The sequence below is a fragment of the Schistocerca nitens genome, chromosome 10, assembly GCF_023898315.1.
Source record: "Schistocerca nitens isolate TAMUIC-IGC-003100 chromosome 10, iqSchNite1.1, whole genome shotgun sequence".
NCBI lineage: Eukaryota > Metazoa > Arthropoda > Insecta > Orthoptera > Acrididae > Schistocerca > Schistocerca nitens.
Genome location: NC_064623.1, coordinates 7,587,069 through 7,593,809, shown reverse-complemented (window position 1 = coordinate 7,593,809; position 6,741 = coordinate 7,587,069). Strand labels below are relative to the sequence as shown.

The window sequence follows — 6,741 nt, the reverse complement described above, 5'->3', positions numbered from 1 at the left end:
AAATTCCACTCCATTGCCGGAGCACTACCATTCCACCAATGGAGATTCTTGGCGCCAATTTCTGTGCTGATTTTGCAGAAAGTGCGGGAATTTTCCCGCCACAACTGCGTGGGTACACAAGTCATTCCCACGCCTCGCTGGTAGCCCGCCAGAAAGTGTTTTCGCAAAGTTTCTCTGAAGTAACGGAACCTCTAGCCCAGCCGCTACTTCACACCCCAGCGGGCGTGTCTCTTGACAATGTCGGCGTCTGAAAAGCATTCACTCGACTGCCTCACACACGTCGGCTTAACTCTCTCCAGTTCCACAGAGCCCGCCTGTCACCGGCCCACCCGGGTGACGAGAGACGCTGCGTGGGAAGTACGCGTGTTAAGGAAAAGCAACCCTCCACCGCATGCAACTAGAGAGGAGAATCGTAAGATAGAAATATGAGAGGGGGCTCATGCCACCTCTCAACCTTGTACGGTGATGTCTGTAAATCCTCCCCAGTGCCATCATAATGCAATGTAACTCCACATCACAATCTGTTAATTGTTTTGGAAGACGCACTTTGAAAACCCTATCAGAGAAAACAGCGGAACAACGAAGGACATTCTCTTGCTGGGATCCATCTGTATAAACAACGAAAAAACTGTGGTATGTACTTAAAATGGAAGAAAATAAAGTTGTAAAAACATCATCTGCAGTACAAGTTTTCTTGTACCTTGTCAAGCTTAAAATCACTTTGTGCCTCCGAAGACACCTTGTACGGTGATGTCTGTAAATCCTCCCCAGTACCATCATAATGCAATGTTAACTCCACATCACAATCTGTTAATTGTTTGGGAAGACGCACTTTGAAAATCCTATCAGAGAAAACAGCGGAACAACGAAGGACATTCTCTTGCTAGGATCCATCTGTATAAACAACGATATAGCTGTGGTATGTACTTAAAATGGAAGAAAATAAAGTTGTAAAAACATCATCTGCAGTACAAGTTTTCTTGTACCTTGTCAAGCTTAAAATAACTTTGTGCCTCCGAAGACACCAAGGCGGCAACGCGTTCCATTCCTGGCTGCGTATTCGGAGGTCTGATAGATCCACATACTTGACACAGTCAGTAGCTCGTATCCCGAATGTCTTGGTCGCATGGGGCCGATTCCTGAACAGCCGTTCAAAGTTGGGTTGGACCACTGAACTAAACGCCAATGACTGAGGTGACGCTGAGGTTTTCAGCGCCTGTCGATCCAAAAGGATACGTCACCGAATCCAGAGTGGTGGCTCACCAGCCTCCGCACACCGACCCTGAACTGGACTGATCGGAAAGGTTCCAGTCGATATCCGAATGCCCTAACGGTGGACAGCATCTAACATCTCGAGGTAGGAAATACGGGCTGATCCGTAGACCAAGCTGCAGTAATCTGAACGTGATCGAACAAATGCCCTATAAAACTGCACGAGGCGGCACCTGTCTTCTCCCCATATATTCCCGCTAAGGCATCTCAAAATATTCAATGAGTGAAAGCCCTTTGTTTGTTGGTCTTTCATTTGCGGAAGCCAAGTCAATTTAGAATCAAATAATAAACCGAAAAAGCACGCAGTTCCCTGAAATCGTAAAATATTGTCCCCCATTGCGAGCACTGGTTGGTTAAAACTTCGACGACGACAGTTAAAACTGACACATGTACTCTGGTCAGTACCGAAAACGAGTTGTTTTTTCCTTGGATTCCAGCCTCCACTGCTTGCTGAGGAAACCATGTTTGTTTTGGTTGCTTTTAAGGGTCATCTAACTGCTGAAGTAAAAGATAAACTTGCTGCATAAAAAAAGGCAGATCTTATCATCACACTTGGAGGACTGACTTCAAAACTACAGGTACTTTATGTGGCCAGAAACAAGAGTAGCGCCGATCGTAGCGGAAACCAACTCAGTCACGTGAGTAGACCGCACTCCGGTACAGTACAGTACAGTGTTAACTGCAAGTGCGGCTAGGAAAAGAGACTTGGCGGGCAGAAGCGACTGCTTGCTGTTAGCGCCATTAAATCTACTGACAATTATGAGATAGCAGCAACATTACTGAGGGAAAAAGCGACGAAATGTGGAATCAAAGTTTTGAAGTTGAGTAAGTTTATGGCGTGCAAACTGACTGACAAAACGGTTTAATGTGTAATAACGCATCAGTGGCGGTTCTTGGCTGTAAAGCTAGGTGGAGGGATAGCGGGAAAGAAAAACTCGCCGTTAGCTACACACGCTTGCCCTAATAATTCAACTTATCTGTATCTGTGTGCTTGTTACAATGTCACAGAAACGGTGAGCATATTCTGTCAGTGATAAATTGAAAAGTTATTGATCGTTTGAAGAATGGTGGAACAAAGCAGTTTATCACGCGAGTGTGGTGCACCTGAAGAATCCATCAAAACGTGGGTGAAAGAAAAGAATAAATTCTGAGCTTTTGTAAACACAGTTGAAAGTGATGTGGGAATGGACTAAAAAAGGAGTAAGAGCCAGTGAACTTGACGAATGCCTTTAAAGGCGATTTTAATAAAAGGAAGTATAGACGTGCCTATTATTTAAGCTCAAGCTGAAAAATTTCACTTTGGCTTACATGGCAACAAAGATTTTTTATAGCTTCCGACGGGTGATTTTGAAGATGGAAATGTCGTCATGGAACTCGGCAATCGACCCTGAGGGAGAAGTAAGGTCTTGCGACAGTGAATCTATTCACAGTTTCCTGAAATTTTACACAAAGTAATGGTAGATGAAAGTTTAAATGATCATCGAGTGTATAATTGTGATCGAACGGTGCTTTATTTTTGATTGCTTCCAAACAGAATTCTCTATTAAAAAAAAAATTAACCCTTCTCTTTGCCACAAATAAATCGGGCAGCCGTCAGTTGAATAGGTGTAAGTAAAACCCCGAGATGTTCCAAGTATGTAAACATGTGATCATTACAATTCACTTACAGGCATTCATAAAACATGTGACTTTTCACCAGCTGGTTTCAGGAAGAGTGTGTTCCGTCAGTTAGGAAGCACCTGCGGACGCTTAAGCTGAGAGAAGAAGTTCTGCTGATCCTTGACCAGTGTCCAGCTCACCCACCTGCTGATGTGTTTCCACCAGAAGATTTGAAAAATAAGAACTTTGCTTTAGCCGTAAAACACGATGGTATTAATTCACCCGCTACATCGGGGTATCAAACAAGCATTTAAGGCTCTTTATCGCCGGTATCTGCTCACTTCAAAAGTAAATTCAGATGAAGGAATGGAGATGTTCTTGAAATGTGAAAATTTTAAAGGGTGTTGCGTGTTCAATTGGTCTAGCGTGGCAAAGCATCGGTCCGGCCGCTATCAGGAATTGCTCCAGCCAGTGTTCCAGGGAAGAAAATGCAACAAATGAACGCAGTAGCTACGTATTTCAACAGCAGTGACGTGCAGTCTGCATGTTATGTTCTATAGCGCAATATTGATCTTGAAAACTGGAACCGTAGGGTAGTCGTTGGCAACGGAAAACCGATTTCGCATGTCATAGATGACAACGTCATTATTGATGATATTCGAAATGAGAGGAGTGAGGCAGTAGAAGATGAGGATGGTGAAGCTGAAGAAAAAGGTAAAAATGATGATCCCAGTAGACGTGAAATATTAGATAATATAAATGCAGTGATTGCGTGGATGGAGCGACAGAGTGAAGTGAACCAAACCAAACCAAACCAAACTGAGCTGTTGCATCTGACGAGTATAAAACAAACAGCACTGAAGACACTGATGAAATGGCCCACCAAGGACAGCTCACTTCTTTACAGCGGTACAATAATGACGTACTGCAGCCTGCAAGCGGTATTGTAGATTAACATACTGTATCTGACGGTGTACTTTTAACACTGTACTGAAACTCGTGCTATTGCTTGGTCGACGTTTGAGTGAAGTTTGTCTAATTACCGTACCCTATTCGGTAAGTATCTGAAATGTTCTACTTCTAATGCTCTTTATATTTAAATATAGTGTGGTATGCAGTGTATGTATAATACTGCATCATGTGGTCTTTCTAACTTTGCGTGTGTGGTGTTTCATTACGCGCTATAGCGCGTTAGTTAATTATGTCCCCCGACAGCCGCATGCACTTTAACTTAAATAACTACTTGCGATAATCAAAAAAGTACGCAAGCTCACTGACCCAGGAATACTTAAGTAAGACGATTCGCAGAACGTGAAGAAACAGTTCTGTTACAACACGGCTATCAAATCCAAGCACTCTGCAACTCTAACGGTTCCACGGACTGGACCAAGCCTACTGCACTGCGATTGGTCGATATCAGGCGGCCACAGCATGGCGTACATATTTCATAAAAACTGCGCACAAAGTGCCACGGATCTCAGTATGTGTGTTACATAAAAACACGAAAAATATCAAAAAACACTGAAAGATCGTGTATCGTTAACAGAAAATAAATTCAGTACAAGGGAATACTCAATGAACAGGGAGAACGGTAGAACAAACTGTACCAAGTCTGGGGTAAAGTTACCTTATTTGACCACTCCCCCCCCCCCTCACCCTCCTCTGAAATATTCGTTGTGGTAACAGACTGATCTGTAGCGCAGCCGGAAGTCTAGGTTAGGTTGGAATGTGACAATTTCGTTGAGAGTTGGCGAAGCCAACAAATATGGAAACAGAAAATCTGATCGTGGTAAAAAAATTGACCGGTAGCGAAGCCTAATCTTTACATCCGCGCTATACTGAAAAATGCGAGGTGGCGAGGAGGGGTCCAATACATAAGTTTTACCCAGGTTCGTTTGTCACTAACTAACCACTCCGTTCCTTCCACGTCCTCCTGAAACAACGGAATCTGCGTATCATTCGAAGTACATACTAAAAAACTAGTCGTCACAAACTAAGGATTATTAGGTACGTGGCGAGAGGACGGACACACACACACACACACACACACACAGTATCCCCACCACGACGTTACTCAGAATCTGGTTCAAACCGCTGTGGAAGGGGACGGGGAGAGTGAAAGCATTGCGTTCCGGACATAGTTATCTTGTCTTGAGAAAAGACTCCTGTCAGTTTCCGTAGTGTAGTGGTTATCACGTGCGCTTCACACGCGCAAGGTCCCCGGTTCGATCCCGGGCGGAAACATTATTTTAACTTCTACCAATAATTTCGTGCTACGCAGAACGAGCTCAATGTATGTAGTTACATAGATAATCGGCGAAACAAGAGCATACTGTCAAGGTGAATGTGTTTTCTCCATCTATGAGGAAACTGAGCTTTCCATTAGAGTCCCAACGTCAGCATAGCAAGAATAACTTAGGCGAATGTTACAAGAAGCGTACTTGCCACCTTCCACAACGAAAGAACACACATGTTCAGACAGCGAAACTGTGTTAGTCATATATAACAACAATACTAACGCTTGCCTATTTAACTTAATATTAAGGCAAATACATGTAATGCATCAGAAAGCAAAACACTATAAAAAATTTCTTGTCCTGCGCCAGAAGACGGTCCGGGTGAAGAGCGAAACTATTAGCAACTTCCTAACGTTATTGACAATAGCTGATGGTGTAACAATGTAATTATGTCTCTCATTGACTATGCAAATAGCGTATCTTCAGAATACTCGTCTCGGGGGTGTCGTTGTGCAACACATCGATAGTAATTTACCTCGGAATTTTACTTGTTCGGAGTAAGTGCAACAAATATAGAATTAATGCACTTTCCATCGGATTCAATCCTACATCAGGCGAAAACGGGAGGAAGAACCAAACTCATTACTATAGGAGTCATAGGAGAATATGCTATGCACTGCCATGAATTTCTGAAATAAAATCTAAATTACAAAACAGGAATCGCTACCAGAATGTATGTAAACCACGCATACTCGAACTGAAGCAGTTATTGGGAATCAGGTAAAGGAGACACAAGCTGACAAACTGTCTCTGGACTAGTGAAGTATGACAAGTCCCAAAACGTAAACAAAAACAGCCGCCTCTCATCACTTAGCCCTGAGATTCAAACATACCGCGCGCTCTGAACTTTCCACCTATGAGAACTGCGTTCTTGTAGGCTAAAATCAGGTAACCTAATGGCTGCTACCGCAAGACATGCGTATTTGGTACAAACAGTGCATTACTATTCCTTTTCCTTGTGCCTTCCTGCCGCATTTAGGCACGGTTTAGTGTCTACCCTTTCTGTCACGAACCTGTTACCCCAGGACGGAATATGTGTAAAGCAATTGTCTGCATCTACTGCTACAATGTGCTAAATGTCTGTGAATCGTGTAACTGTAGCAGGAGTTGAGAACCAGCCCGGTATTCACCTATTGGGATACGGAAAACCGCCTAGGAACCACACGTAGGCTGCTCGGCACACCGACCCTCCTCGTTATTCCTCCGGACGCATTCGATCGGGGGTGGCGCACCTCTCTGAATTCCGAAAGCGACACTTTAAAGCTCTCGGATCGCACAAACGCTCCAAGTAACTCACTTGGGATGTTTGTTTTTGTAACTCAGATCCGTTGATGACAGCGTAGACCTGTCGAAACCGGTAATAGCGATAAAAAGAATTGCTAGCGATCTTGGTTGAAGAATAATATAACCTTCACATCGCCCCCAACGACTGACGCACATGAACAGAAGAAACATTCAAAAACAGTGTAGTAGCACTCTTATCGCCAACAGAAGATATAGATAACATCAAGTGGAAATTATTCTTCTCGAAGAAACAAGTTTGCCAAGATCGCTAGTCGTTCTTTTCATTACC

General features: G+C 43.5%; 1 non-coding gene across 1 annotated transcript; it reads left to right on the top strand.

The window, feature by feature from the left end:
• The first annotated feature begins 5,042 nt into the window (after window positions 1-5,042).
• Trnav-cac (transfer RNA valine (anticodon CAC)) lies at window positions 5,043-5,115 on the top strand. Its single transcript has one exon. It is a non-coding gene; the product is annotated as a tRNA-Val (tRNA).
• The last annotated feature ends 1,626 nt before the right edge of the window (window positions 5,116-6,741 follow it).